A 14,913-nucleotide genomic window follows, 5' to 3' on the forward strand; every position below is an offset into this window, starting at 1 on the left:
TAGGCAGAAACCCTGGGCCTGGCCAAGGGAGGAGGGGCTGGACAAGCCAGGTTAAAGGCTCAAAGTAGACTGGTGATTTTCAAATGTGAACATGCAAGAGTAGCTTTCTTTCTTTTCTTTCTTTCTTTCTTCTTTAAGATTTTATTTATTTATTCATGAGAGACACAGAGAGAGGCAGAGACATAGGCAGAGGGAGAAGCAGGCTCCCTGCAGGGAGCTCAATAGGGACTCCATCCCACGACCCCAAGATCCTGCCCTGAGCCGAAGGCAGATGCTCAACCACTGAGCCACCCAGACGTCCCCAAAAGCAGCTTTCTTAAACAGAAATTACCAGACCCCACCTCCAGAGATTCAGATTCTAATGTCTGAGGAGGAGCCCCACAGTCTGCCTCTCTAACTCGCTCCTGGTGTACTGTGACAAGGGCCGTGCCATGCAGAAGGGCTGGGATTATGCAGGGCTTTGAGCCCCACTCTGGCGCAGCAGGAGGAACATGGAGAGGAGACACCTTTGAGTGGAGAGCCATGAGTGTTCCCTGAATCTAATGAGATATCTGCATGTCCCCCTCCTATTTCTTAAGCCCCAGCCTCTGCTCTGTGCTACTCCATTCCATGCTGAAAATGAAATCACTGTGAGGTAAGTGCTATCATTTACTGAGAGGCCACTATCGATTCATTGACAGCATACAATTCCGACATCACACTTAGTAAGGGGAACACTCTTATTACTTCCAATGTACAAATGAAAACCCAGAACTGACAGTGTTTCGTTAACAGGCCCCAAATCATTCAGGGGGTTGAAATAAAACTTTAGAAGTCATTCTAACTAAGAGTGAGAGAGGTCTGTCCCTTAGGAAGCAGGAAGCCCAATGTGCCCCCCAGTAAAACAAAACCCATCAGGCAGCAAAGAACCTCATAATGAGCTTTTGCTGTCATTATTTTTCAAAGAGAAATGACACGAGATGCTACCTTGTTTAATGAAATCTTGGAAGCAATTCATTTCCTTTTAAAGCAGAACGCAATCAAGATGCTTTTGATATTTCTCTAAGAACCCCTGCTACAGGGCAACCTTCAAAAAACATCAAATAGAAGTCAGGGAAAATCTCTAGGTTGGCTATTTCTTTCCTATCATGTGCACAAATGACCGATCTGTAGCTTATTTATTTGCAACTCTAACCCCCAGAGACAAAGCCTATCTGGCTCTGTTTGGCACTAGGTTTATTGCAGTTGGATAGAAAAAGTTGGAAACTGAAATGTCCAACCTATTATTTCTACAATCCATATGACAAATACCACGCAGCATTTAAACTCTCATATTTTAAATAAGCTTTGGAATATTGAACATCGTGTACAGAATATATTATTAAATGAAAACAATCCATTTAGAACAATTTTTTAAATCATGCTTAGGCTGATGCCTTGGTTTGGGTTCCCATAGCAGCAGACTCTATGAGTTAAGAATTCAAATTCAAAGAGTTTGTTTGGGAGATGACCACAGGATACATTGATAGAGGAGAGGGGAAGTGAGAGAGGAAAGGGGAAGCAGCCAGTGAAGGTCACTTTGGTCTCTGCCATGCAAGTTAACCTTGTGGGCAACCCCACTAACTACTGGGAACTCTGGAGCCAAAGTAGATGACATTATGGCCTAGTTATCCCGCGAGAGAGGTAAGGAATATGAGTTATTTATTTATTTATTTATTTAAAAGAGAGGGCATGAGTGGAGGGAGGGGCAAAGGGAGAGGAAGAGATAAGTAGATTCCCCGCTGAGTAGAGTCCAATGGTGGGGGGTGGGGGGGGGGAGGCTTGATCCCAGGACCCTGAGATCATGACCTGACCCAAAGCAGATGCTTGACCAACTGAACCACTCAGGCACCCTGAGATTTTTTTTTTAATTTTATTTATTTATTCATGACAGAAACAGAGAGAGAAAGAGAGGCAGAGACACAGGCAGAGGGAGAAGCAGGCTCCCTGAGGGGAGCCTGATGCAGGATTCAATCCCAGGACCCAGGAATCATGACCTGAGCCAAAGGCAGATGCTCAACCGCAGAGCCACCCAGGCGTCCCAACACCCTGAGTTTCTTAAACAATAATCTCTGTCAGGAGTTATTTAAAGGCTGCTCCCAGGGACCATTAATACTCTGGCATTTCCAGCTTGCCACAGATGTAGAATAGGCTCTGGCTGCCAAAACAAAAAATAAATAAAGAAACAAAATAAAATGAAAAAACTCAAGGGAAGAGATGCAGATCCTGGCAGTTGGAAACAGGCAAAGATGATACCCAATTTAATGAGAGCTTGGATGCAATTCATTTCTATCGTGTGGTGGTAAAGGCTGAAGGAGAACTGTCTGAGGATTCTGTCTGTGATGTCTGGATACCCCAGAGCCTAGAGCTCGAGGTCAAAGCTTAGGTATTATTAGTTTTTCACAAAGTGTGACCCTAGGGAGGAGTGAGGTAAAAGGGAATAAGGCAGAGAAAGTTTTAATCAGTGAAAATGTGCATGTCCAAGCTGGCCATCCTTTGCTGACAAGTGTGCTTGATTGATTGATCTCACAAAGCTGCCTCTCCAGAGGGTGGATGAACTACTGCATCGCAGGACAGTCTGTCTTAAGGAAGGGAGGAAAAGACTTAGCCCTCAGCTTCTGTATCTTGTTGGTGAAAGGTTTCCCCATGACGCAGTAACTCCTGAACACTTCCAGACTCTGCATGTGGGGGTGCCAAGTAGGTCTCATGGCAAGAGGGAAGCCAAGAGTAGGAAGTGAGTGGCATCAGTATGGGCAGGAGAGGGATTGCAGGGTGAACCTGAGTGACGTTTGCTAGAGCCCTACGTACTTAGCTTCTGCAGTGGCAGCCCAGGGAGAAAAGCTGGCCAAGGGCCTCATAAACTGTGAGGGACAAGAAGATCTGAGATGTTGCCTAAGATATGGCTGACACGTTTTTGTTATGTTTGTGTGTACATACGTAAAACATACATGCTCATGTACAAACACAATCGCATCTAACAGACAACTGTTAACAAGAGATGGGGGTAAAGATCCAACCAAGCTTTATTCAATCCTATAATCTTTAATATATGCTGAAACTTTTAAGTATTTTGACTTTTTAATGGGTAAAGGTCAGGATGTGGACAGTGTTAGAAAGGGAGGCAGAGTAGTAACCATCTATTCTTCAAAGTAAAACAAAGCAACAAAAAATTAGTATTCTATGTCTTACTTATGGACACAGATAAACGTCACAAAAAGAAGACAAAGTTGTCTTCTTCAACAAAAATTTGAATCTTTTAAGAGATTGTTTAGAAAGCAACTGTAAGTCATTTTTTTAAATGTGAGAGGTATACTTCTTGCCTTACGATAAAATCAGTCTCCAAATAATTTAAGAATATACTTTGTTTATATATCTTGCTTCATTTATTCATTCACTCAATTAGCCAATAGCCGTTATTCATCCAATACCTTCTGAGCCCTTTCAATGGACAAGGTACTTACCAGTCACTGTGATAAGAAGAAGAATCAAAAAGAATTGCTACCTGCTAGGGTAGGTAAGATCAGTCATGGCAGTGACAGTTAGTATTCCCTAAGTATCCAGATGTTTCCTTACCTTTTCCAGCCTCCATTGCAATGAACTGGGGGCCATGTGACTAACTCTGTCCAATGAACTTTGAGCTGAAGTGAGGTGTGTCCCTACCCAGCTAAGGCAGATGGGAACTTATATGACTCTCCCAGCTCTCGCTGACCCTGGAATGATGACTCTGGAGGCCACATTTTCCTAGATGACATAGCTACAAGAGGGTGAAGGACCATCAGACCTGCTTCGGATCCTGCATGGATAAGATATAAATCTTTCTTGTGTTAAGCTCTTGAGATTTCAGGGTTGTCAGCACACTAGTGCCAAGCTTAGCCTGATTAATACATAGACATATAAACAATTATAAAAATGTTATTACCATGTAATAACATAAAAAAGAGGTAAATTCAATGTACTACTAAAACAAAGGAGAGGTGAATTAATCAAGCTGGAGTTGCCAATTACACTTCCAATACTAAGCCATAATACCCATGTGGAGGAGCAGCTTTTCCTACGGCCTGGACTAAATACAGACCCTTTTCTTGTTCTAGGATCCACAAAAACACCTTACAATCTTATGGGTTATTGTTATTTAGTAGAAATACCAGAGAAGCACATCCACTGCACTGACACCAAAATCCAAAGAGACTCACCAAATGATGTGCTTCATTCTGTGTGCTATTTCACTTTAGAAGGCATATCCTGACAAGCCTCTGACATTGTACTTTTAAAATTTTACAACATAGGAGACTCCTAAAATTTGCACTGCTTCTCTTCTACCCTTAATAAGACAGGACAACAAGGGCACATGACCTTTGTGATATTTTCCCCCAAATCCATAACCTCAGTCTAATCATGAGAAAACACCAGACAAACCCAAAGTAAGGGGCATTCTATAAAACATCTGGCCAGGACTTTTCAAAGTGTTAAGATTATATAAACAAACAGAAAACAGCAACACAAGGGAAGACTGAGCACCTGTCAGAGATTGAAGGAAACTAAGGAGCCATTATAACTCAAGGCAACATGGTATCTTGGATTGAATGATGGAACAGAATAAAAAAGAGAGTCGTGAAAAAATTGGTGACACCTGATCTAAGGTGTGTCAATAGTGTTGCACTGATATTTATTTCAAAGTTTTGATAAATGTGCCATGGTTATGCAAGACGTTAACATTAGGGGAAGCTGAGTATATGGGACTTCTCTATACTATCTTTACAACTCTTCTGTAAATCAAACTATTAAATGGTTAAAAGTTCGAGGAAAGCAAGATAGAAAGGGTCTGGTTAATAAGGTTGAATATACAGAAAGGAAAATAAAGGTACATGTGAGGAAGTGCATGTGTTTTTGTCTGTTGGTGGGTCTGTGTGATACTGTGTGGGTCTGGGTGTGTGTATGTGGTCGGGGGACATCTGGTGTGTGGGGTGTGTGTATATATGTCTCTGGGTGGATGACTGTGTTTATGTGTGTATATGTTGGAAGAAGAGTGAATTTATATGCACACAGCTCTACTGTGAGAGAATTAACAAGCTAAGGTACTTGCATGAGAGTGAGCCCAGTCTTAAATTTTGACCCTAGGCACCTTGGTTACCTCACCCTAGACCCAGTCTTTTAGTGAGGCTGCCAAGAAGAACAAAAGATCACACAGGGGGCACCTGGATTTGAACCAGGGACCTCTTGATCTGCAGTCAAATGCTCTACCACTGAGCTATACCCCCTGATGGCAATAAGCTTCACACAAACACCTATTTCACTTTTATGAGTTACATCATACTTCATAAATACCTTTTACAGCTGATCTTCTTCTTGGATTTAAATTCATCCTCAATTCCTTTCCAGCCGCACCAGCTCCTGCTTTTCCCAGAGCACATATGCTCATTCTCTTCCCAGCACCTTAAAGCTCAGTGTTATTCTCAGTATAGTTTTCCACTTTTTAAAATACACTACCCACTGCCCAGAAATCTCTGGGCACATCTATGAATGTTTTTTCCTCCACCCCCACATCGATGAATGTTTTAAGTATTATGGGTCACCAACGAGTATTGGACAGGGAGGGAACCTCAGCTGGGTATCCACATACTTCAGAGGTTCGTGTCTAACTCTGAAATTAGAGGCAAAGGTGGTGTATGTGCATTTATTATATATTGTGTATGCTTTCATCAGATTTTCAAAGAAGATCTCATCCAGGATGAACTGTCTTATTTTACAGTTAAACAACAACAACATCTAGGTATTCCAAAGTCCACAATTCACCTTTGAACACTTCTGATTCCTATTCCCTTCGGTTCCAGTCTGGGGATTTTTAATCATGTGTATCTCTGAGATCGAGAAGAAAGGGCAAGGAAATCTCTGCCATTGCAACAAGGACTGTTGCCTCCATGAAGCTGAGGAGTGAACAGCAACCAGAGCCTCAGCTCACAAGCTCTCTGAGTGCCCAGACACCCATTCCCAGTTGCTCGCCCCTGAGTCCTTACAGGAACCTCAGATTTCGTACATAGTGTGCCTCAAAACAAACTCGTCACCTTCTGCCCAAACCTGCACCTCTTCCCATTTTGCATTTTGTAATAATAATAGGTCATATATACTGGCCACTTGCTACATGCCAGACACAGTAGTAAAGGTTTTACCCATAACTTCCCAGGGGATCATTAAAAAATGCCAGTGAAGTTAGGTATTATTATCCACATATTGATTTTTCACGTAGGAAGACTGAAGCACAGAGTGGTCACACAGCTAGGAGGTGCTGAGGCAGGGATTCCAGTGTAGGCTCGGGACTCAGGGCCAGGCCTGCCTCCCTAACCATATGATCAGCCTCCTCTCTGTCTTGGTTGGACTGTGTACTCAGTCATTTGGTCAAAACACAATTCTGGGCTTCTCTCACCTTCTCTTCTCCAGTTCTAGTTAATCACTGGGCATTGCTGATTTTACTTCTGACGTCACTTAGCTCCACCCCACTCCTACCCTGGCAGTGCCACCACCCCTTAAATGGTCTCCCAGCCTCCAGCACTGGCAGCCATCCCCCTGTTGCTCCCAGAGCCGCCTGTTTTAAAATGGGGTCTATCTAGGTCACACCCCTATAAATGCCTTCCCAAAAACTGCAAGTCTTTTAGCACGATATGCAGAGTTCTTTTCATTTGGATCCCTATCTGCCTCTTCAACATCATCTTCTGACACTCCCACATCTTATTTTGTGCTCTAGCTGCCTCCACTTGCATCCGTCTGGCCCCACCCTCTGCCCAGGCAGCCTTGTCTGCCTGGAACTCCACCACCACCCCCATACCCCTTCTTCCACTCCACCCTCTGTCCTGTGAGATATTATTCATCTTTGCAACTGTAATTTGCCATCAGCAACTCAAGGAAGCCTCCCTTAACCTTCTAAACGGAAGGAATCACTGCCTCCTCTGCATGCTTGGTGCTGGCACAGCTCCGGGCAGTTCACATCACTCTGATTTTGTACTTTGCAGGCCAACTTCCTGGTTGAGAGCACACGGAGGCCTAGTCACCTTTGGGTTCACACTTGGCACAGTTCTGGCTCATAGTAGGTGCTCTGTGTGTTCAGGCTCATCTAAAGACACAGCATTGTCTGGACTATGGGCAGGGGTTAGACGCAGACCAAGGTCTGACGTCTGGCCCACACCGGGGTCCTGAGTGAAGGCACCCATGCTGGGAGTACGAGGCTGCAGAAAATGAATTGGGGGTGGAAAGGTAATAGAGATTCCTCAAGCTTTAGAGCAGGAAAAGAGTGCAGCTCCCTATACTTCGGGCCCATTCATGCTCACCCCTAGCAGTGTTCTGTGAATGAAGACTTTCACTGAGTTGCTGGATTGACCCTACAGTCCTGGTACTTTGGGAGCATTACTAAGTGGAATTTTGTCACAAAACTTTTAACACTAGAACAGTATGAGTAGCATCATGGAGTCGTCAAGGCTGCGTGCTCTGACTCCAAATTCTAGACCTTTTCTTTGTAGACTTTTGAACATTAGCCGATTACTGAACATCTCCAAGTCTGTCTCCTCGTGTAAAATGAAGATTCTGGTGGTATGGTATGTTTCTTGTGAAATTTAGGAGAGAAATGGAGGAGTTAATTGATGTAAAGAATTTAGACTAGTGCCTGGCATATACACAAGGGACATTAGTTATTATTCAGCCTTGAGCTACAGAAAATAATTAAGCCAAAGTCCATCTATATTATTCGGAAGCAAAAACTGGAGTGTACAGGGGGCACCTGGATTTGAACCAGGGACCTCTTGATCTGCAGTCAAATGCTCTACCCCTGAGCTATACCCCCAGTGATAGAAGCTTGTTTTTATAGTCTATCTCTCTCTCGACTCTCTGGTTCTGAAACCTCCAATGACTCAGGGGAGCTATAATTAGAGAGAATGCTGCCTGGAAGGAGTCTGGGCATTACAAGCCTTAGAAGTTTATTATGAAAAAAGACAGGACTCCTGAGAACAAAGCTCTCAGAGCCCAGAAACTCTTCTTATGCTTCCCAATACTCAGAGCCTGTCTGTCCACCCTATCTCACATAAAGCGAATCTCAGTGCCAGGTAAAAATCATCAGGTTTTTCACAAATGGCAACATCAATATGCCTGTCATACTTCCTTTATAGCCAGCACTCCTAGCAACTGAGATTCTCATTCCTCTTAATGACTTCACAGAACTGAGCTCATAATTGGCACTCCATAGATATTTGTTACATTGAATTGATTCTGAAAAAAAATGTATAAATAATGATTGGAGTGAGATAGCTTTTCCATAACTGTAAGATGATTTTAATCTTACAAAGACAGATGGTCAGTGAGTTGCATTCTTATGTAACATAATTTGCCTGGAACTTGGAATATTGTCAACTCCAAAAGGTCATTTGATGAAGAGAAACAAGGCTCCAAACAAGAGCCTTTAATTGGTTAAGTAAATTATTTATCCCAGTCCTACCTACCACCAAAGATTCCTTTTCAACTTCCAAACACAACCGCAATTAAGGCCACCTGTATTTCATGGCTTTATATAAAGACATCTCTCACCCTAATAAACTGTTCAAGTCCTCCTTATGGAACTCTTGCATGTTTAAACCTATTGAGAAGTCTCTCTTCTGCTGATTTCCCAGATCACATACATTTTTCAGGTCTTTTCAAAGGATCCTAAGTTGAGGATGGCCATTTTGTATCAGGCAGGGTTGTGGTTGGTTGGGAGTTAAGACAGGGGAGAAACTCCATTCTATTCTTTTTCTCCTCTGCCTCAGGCTGGATTTGAGAGCCAAGTAAAGAATCACAATGCATGTTTTGCTCATTGTTCTTTTCTCACCTGGAACATCAGTGGGAGTTGAGATTTTAGCAGTAACAAATGTAGTATGTGCTTCATATCTAAGAACCAGCACTGGAAGGGATTTGGAGATCATTTATTCCAACCACTTCTTTCGCAGACCAAGAAAACACAGATGGAGGGAAGCTGTTTAAAGTTGCAGGCATATCTGGGTGGCTCAGTCAGTTATGAACACGACTCTTTATTTCAACTCAGGTCACAGTCTCAGGGTCCTGGGATCAAGCGCTTCCTTGAGCTCTGAGCTCACCAAGGAGTATGCTTGAGATTCTCTCTCTCCCTCTCCTCCTACCCCTCCCCCAGTATGCATGCCTTCTTGCACACACTCAAATAAATGGATGAACCTTTTAAAAAATAATAATAAATAAGTAAATAAAGTCACAGATATATCAAAGCATGATCAGAACCAAGTCTCCACTTACTACCAGCTCCTTGGAGACCCCCAGTGCCAGGAACAATGTGTGACTGTTTGTGGAATAAACATCAAACTTACCATCAACTGAGAAAAGGAGGGTAAACTGAAAAAGAACAAAGACCTTTATTTGGAGACTCAGAATTGCAATTTGGGGAGCGCAAATTCCAGATGGAGTAGTCAGAAAATTATTCTGCTCCTGTGGGAAAAGCACAGGATTTTTGTGAGAAAGAAGGAAGGAGGGATCACATGATTTAGATAAAGAGAAGAGGAAAAAAACTGCTAATCTGGGACTGACTGGTTAAGCTGCTTCTATCTTATTGAAATTACTTTATTGGTTCTATCAAATAAAACTGTCTCTCATATGTTGGAGCCAAATTTACTGTCCTCATAAAATCTAAATACAGGTTGCTCTATCAAAATGCTATCACCCTTACAATAAATAAATTGAGGCACAGTGAAGTTAAATACCTTACCTAAAGTCACACAACTGGTAAATTTAGCTATGTGTGCCCAGAGTCATCTTGGAAATCCTCAAAGGTAACCACAGTGTGATGGTTAATTTTATGTGTCAACTTGACTGGGCCACAGAGTGTCTAGATATTTAGCCAAACATTATTATTGGTGACTGTACAAGTATTTCCAGATGAGATTAACATCTGGAGATGTTAGAGATTAAATAAAGCCGATTGACCCTCCCTTTTTAGATAGGGGCCTTATCCAATCAACTGAAGGCTGGAATAGAACAAAAAGTAATAGGGACCTCCTCCTGCCTGACATCTTTGAACTAGGACATTAGTTCATTAGTTTCCTGCCTTCAGAATCAAATTGGATATCAGCTCTTGGGGTTTCAGCCTGCTTTCTTTCTGCATGGTACTCATACCATCTGGTCTCAGGTTTTTGGACTTAGACTGGAACTTCTCATCAGCTCTTCTGGGTCTTCTGATTATTGACCACAGATCTTGGGACTTTTCAGCCTGATGGGTCTTTCTCAGGAGAATCCTAATATACATAGCAAACTCTGCGAAGAATAGTTGGGTCTGCACTGGCCTTGAGGATACTGTCCATATTTGTTGAGATCTCATATACCTCAGGAAGTGCAGAACAGCACCACCTGCCCTACCTATAAACGAGGAGATCAGGAATGATGGTTGAACTGACCTGCTGCTGTACTCTTAACTTCTCTTCCCTTTATCATCATGTGAACTGGCTCTCATTGTCAAAACATAAGTAAAAGTTAATATGTGTTTTAATTTTAAGTTATACAAACCAAGTAATCTAACCTGAGCTCCAAAGCCCATCACTGAAAGATTTGCATCAGGACTACAGAAGAGGAGATGATAGCACAAAACATCTTGCAGAAAACTCAGGAAAACTGTGGCAATTATTCAAAATATGCTCAACTACAGAGTTTGGGAAACTGGGTCTTCCTACTATTTTCAGATCCTATAGGACTATTTCATAACTAGAATGAATTAAAATTTAAGTTTCAATAATCAGAAGGCTTTTCCCCCTTATATTAAGGATTTTCCCCCTTATATTCCTTTTTAGTTGAATTCTTGTTTCACTTTTTCATCCTCAGGGTTTTTTTTTAACTATAAAATGGAGATATTGTCATTAGAAGAGCTCCCTAATCTTTTCCAATCCCAACAATGTATGATTGACAAATTCAAAATTTAGCTTCTAGTAGGGAGACCGGGTCAAAAGTACAAGTATAGCCCAAAAAATGTCAGAAAAAAAGTTATTCAAAAGAAAGGGAATATGTTTCTATGGGCATAAGACTTACCATCAACCTTGCTACCCTGATTTTTCCTCATTTTTTTCCACATAAGACATTTTTTCTTATAAATACCTATCCTCTAGGAAAAGATGCTCAGCATCACAATCATAAGAGAAATGCAAATCAAAACCACAATGAGATATACTTTACATCCCTTAGGATGGCCACTATCAAAAGAACAGAGAATAACAAGTGTTAGTGAGGTGGAAGAGAAATTGGAGCCCTCATACACTGTTGGTGGGAATGTAAAATGGTATAGTCATTATGGGAAGCAGAATGGTGGTTCCTCAAAAAAATTAAAAATAGAATTACCATATGATTAAGCAATACTACTTTTGGTATATATTCCAAAAGAATTCAAAGAAGAATACTGAAGAGATAATTTGCACACCCATGTTCACTACAGCATTATTCACAATAACCAAGAGGTGGAAGCAACCCAAATGTCCATCAACAGATGACTGGATAAAAGAAATATGGTATAAATATACAATGAATATTATTCAGACTTGAAAAAGGAAATTCTACCATTTGTGACAAGATGTATCAGCCTAGAGGAATTTATGCTACACGAAATAAGCCAGACACATAATGACAAACAATTCCCAATCCCACTTTCATGAGGAATGTACAATAGTCCAAACTCATAGACCTAGAGAGTACGTAGAATAGTGGTTACCAGGATCTGAGTGGAGGGGGAAATGGGGGAAATGCCAGTGAGAAGATACAAACTTTCAGGTAAGCCAGATGAGTAAGTTCTAGAGATCTAAAGTACAACCTTGAGCCAAAAATACTATATTATATACTTAAAAATTTGAAATGGTAGATCTTATGCTAAGTGATTTTACCACAGAAGAAAAAATCTATTAAAAATAGGTAGATAAATAGATAGATATAAATTTAGAAATAAAGGGGGTGAGAGGAAACTTTTAAAGGTGAAGTGATGAATGTTTATAGCCTTGAATGTGGTGATAGTTTTGAGTCTGTACTTACTTCCAAATTCATCCAGTTGTATACATGAACATGTATACCTTTTTATGTCAATCATACCTCAGTGATGTAGTTTAGGGAAAGAAAGAAAAACATAGTTGTCAAGGGCTGAAGGAAGAAAGGAATTAATGTTTAATGGATATAGAGTTTCAGGTTCACCAGATAAAGAAGTTTTAGAGATCATTGCACACAATGTGAACTTAATATAACACTAATGAACTGACCCTTAAGAATGATTAGAGAAAAAAAAGAATGATTAAAATGGTAAATTTAATGTTATGTGTTATTTCAAAAAAAAGAAAAGGAAACCCATGTCCTAATATTAGAAAGAACTTGAGTAATGACACAAGCCACCTCAAAAAACCAAACACATGCCCTATTGTAGAAATGGCAGGCATACTAAGATCTTATATCACTTGATGAGAAGCTACACTACAACCTCCAGCTTAGTGAATAGATTTTGCCTGATTCACAGACCAAGACAAATTTTTCCTGTAACTCAATAGCAAACCCAAATGCTTTTGTCTGCTCCGGCAGGGCCTACAACTGCCTGGCATTCTTTATTCCCCAGATTGTCACTGCATCATTTATTTTAGCCCCTTTTCATTACCCACTTAACAAAAAAAGCAAAATGAGGCTAATTTTCTGTACTTTCTATACTATCCAGTAGCCTCTGGATTTTGTCCCACAATCAAACCTGCAAATCCACCCATCCTGTGCCCAGGTTTTCTGCTCTGTCTATACCCAATCTAAGGATGTCATCCAAGTTGTTGTTATACCTTCAGCTAGAATAAAGAAAGTTGGGGGCTGGTGCATGTTAATTTTACTAAATTTGTGGGGGGAAGGGGCATGTCCAGTCAAAAGGCACCCACATGAATTGTTATGGGGAAGATTGGCCAAATGATTTTTTTTTTCCAAATGATATTTTTAGTAATTGCTTTGCAGTTTACATCTCCAGAGCCTTCAAGAGAAAACCATGTGCTCTGCTATAGCTCTGAGGTCACAGTAACTTCTGGTTTTTACTTTAAAACTCACAAATTCGCTATCTCCTTCTCCCTTCTTCTCTTCCCCTCTTTCTTTCTCTCTCACAAAGTAATCTAGATTCAGTCTCCTAGGGTTCAATTTATTCTGCAAATGAAACAATCGTCCTTTTACAAGGTCCATTCAAGCCACTCAGATTGCAGTGTTTCAGTGCAGAAGTTAAAATTTCCAGTATAGATGTGCCTCATTTATGGGAAAGTTTGTTCCTTACAAGTTACTGTGTGACAACCACAGTCCTGTGTCCTTCTATGAATGCCTTTGCTTATTTGTTTCATGAAATATTGTCTTTACTGGCATATATTTCCCCTCCTTAAGTTTTCCTAAAAATCTTCCAAGAGTAGCCAACCTGGCAATAATCTTTTTGACATCAGCCTTAGAAATATTTTTCTAGATATGTCCCCTTAGGCAAGGGAAACAAAAGCAAAATAAAATATTAGGATTACATCAAAATAGTTTTTTGCACAGCGAAAGAAACTATCAAAAAATACGAAGAGGCAATCTACTAAAATGAAAGAAGATATTTGTAAGTGATATATCCAATAAGGAGTTAGTATCTCATATACATGTGTGTGTGTATATATATATATAATATCTCATATATATGTGTATATATACACATATATGTGTGTATATATATTATATATATGCTTTATATATATATATATAAAACTTACACAAGTCAACACCAAAAATATATATATATATACCCAAATAATCTGATTTAAAAATGGGTGGAAGTCCTGAATAGACATTTCTCCAAAGAAGACATCCAGATGGCCAACAGACACATGTAAAGATGCTCAACATCACTCATCATCAGGGAAATACAATTCAAAACTACAATGAGATATTAACTTCACATATGTCAGAATGGCTGGAATCAAAAAGATAAGAAATAACAAGTGTTGGTGAGAGTGTAGAGAAAAAAGAACCCTCATGCACTGTTGATGGGAATGCAAACTAGTACAGCCACTGTGAAAACAATATGGAGGTTCCTCAAAATACTAAAAATAGAAATGCCATACTATCAATAATTCCATTACTGGTGGTGCCTGGGTGTCTCTCAGTTGGTTAATGGTTTGACTCTTGGTTATGGCTCAGGTCATGAGCTCATGAGTGGTGGGATCCAGGCTCACATCAGGCTCCACGTTCAGCAAGGAGTCAGCTTGAAGGTTCTCTCCCTCTTCCCCTCCACCCACTCTTCTCTCTCTCTCTCTCTCTAAAATAAATACTTAAATATTAAAATAATAATAATAATAATTCCACTACTGGGCATTTATACACAGCAAACAAAAACACTAATCCAAAAAGATAAATGCATCCCTATGTTTACTCCAGCATTATTTACAATAGCCAAGATATGGAAGCAACCTAAGCATCCATCAATAGATCAGTGGATAAAGAAGATGTGATATATATGTAATGAAATATTACTCAGCCATAAAAAAGAATGAGATCTTGCCACTTGTGACAACATGGATGAACCTAGAGAGTATTATTTTTAGTGAAATAAATCAGACAGAAAAAGACAAATATTATATGATTTCGCTTATATGTGGAAACTAAAAAATAAGGCAACTGAACAAACAAAAGAAGCAGGAACAGACTCATTAATAAGAGACCAAACTGGTATTTGCCAAAGGGTTCAGGGTAAGAGGATGGGCAAAATGGGTGAAGGGGAAAGGAGACACGGGTTTTCAGTTATCAGAATGAATAAGTCATGGGGATCAAAGCCATAGCATAGGGAATATAGTCCATGATATGGTTAATAGTATTGTATGGTGACAGATGGCAGTTACACTTGTGGTGAGC

At 40.4% G+C, this 14,913-nt stretch overlaps 2 non-coding genes across 2 annotated transcripts; both read right to left on the reverse strand.

Annotated features, from left to right (window-relative positions):
* Positions 1 to 5,204: 5,204 nt before the first annotated feature.
* TRNAC-GCA lies at positions 5,205 to 5,276 on the reverse strand. Its single transcript has one exon. It is a non-coding gene; the product is annotated as a tRNA-Cys (tRNA).
* Positions 5,277 to 7,774: 2,498 nt separating this feature from the next.
* TRNAC-GCA lies at positions 7,775 to 7,846 on the reverse strand. The gene has a single exon. It is a non-coding gene; the product is annotated as a tRNA-Cys (tRNA).
* Positions 7,847 to 14,913: the final 7,067 nt, after the last annotated feature.

Source organism: Vulpes lagopus, chromosome 19 (assembly GCF_018345385.1).
Source record: "Vulpes lagopus strain Blue_001 chromosome 19, ASM1834538v1, whole genome shotgun sequence".
NCBI classification, from domain to species: Eukaryota; Metazoa; Chordata; class Mammalia; order Carnivora; family Canidae; genus Vulpes; species Vulpes lagopus.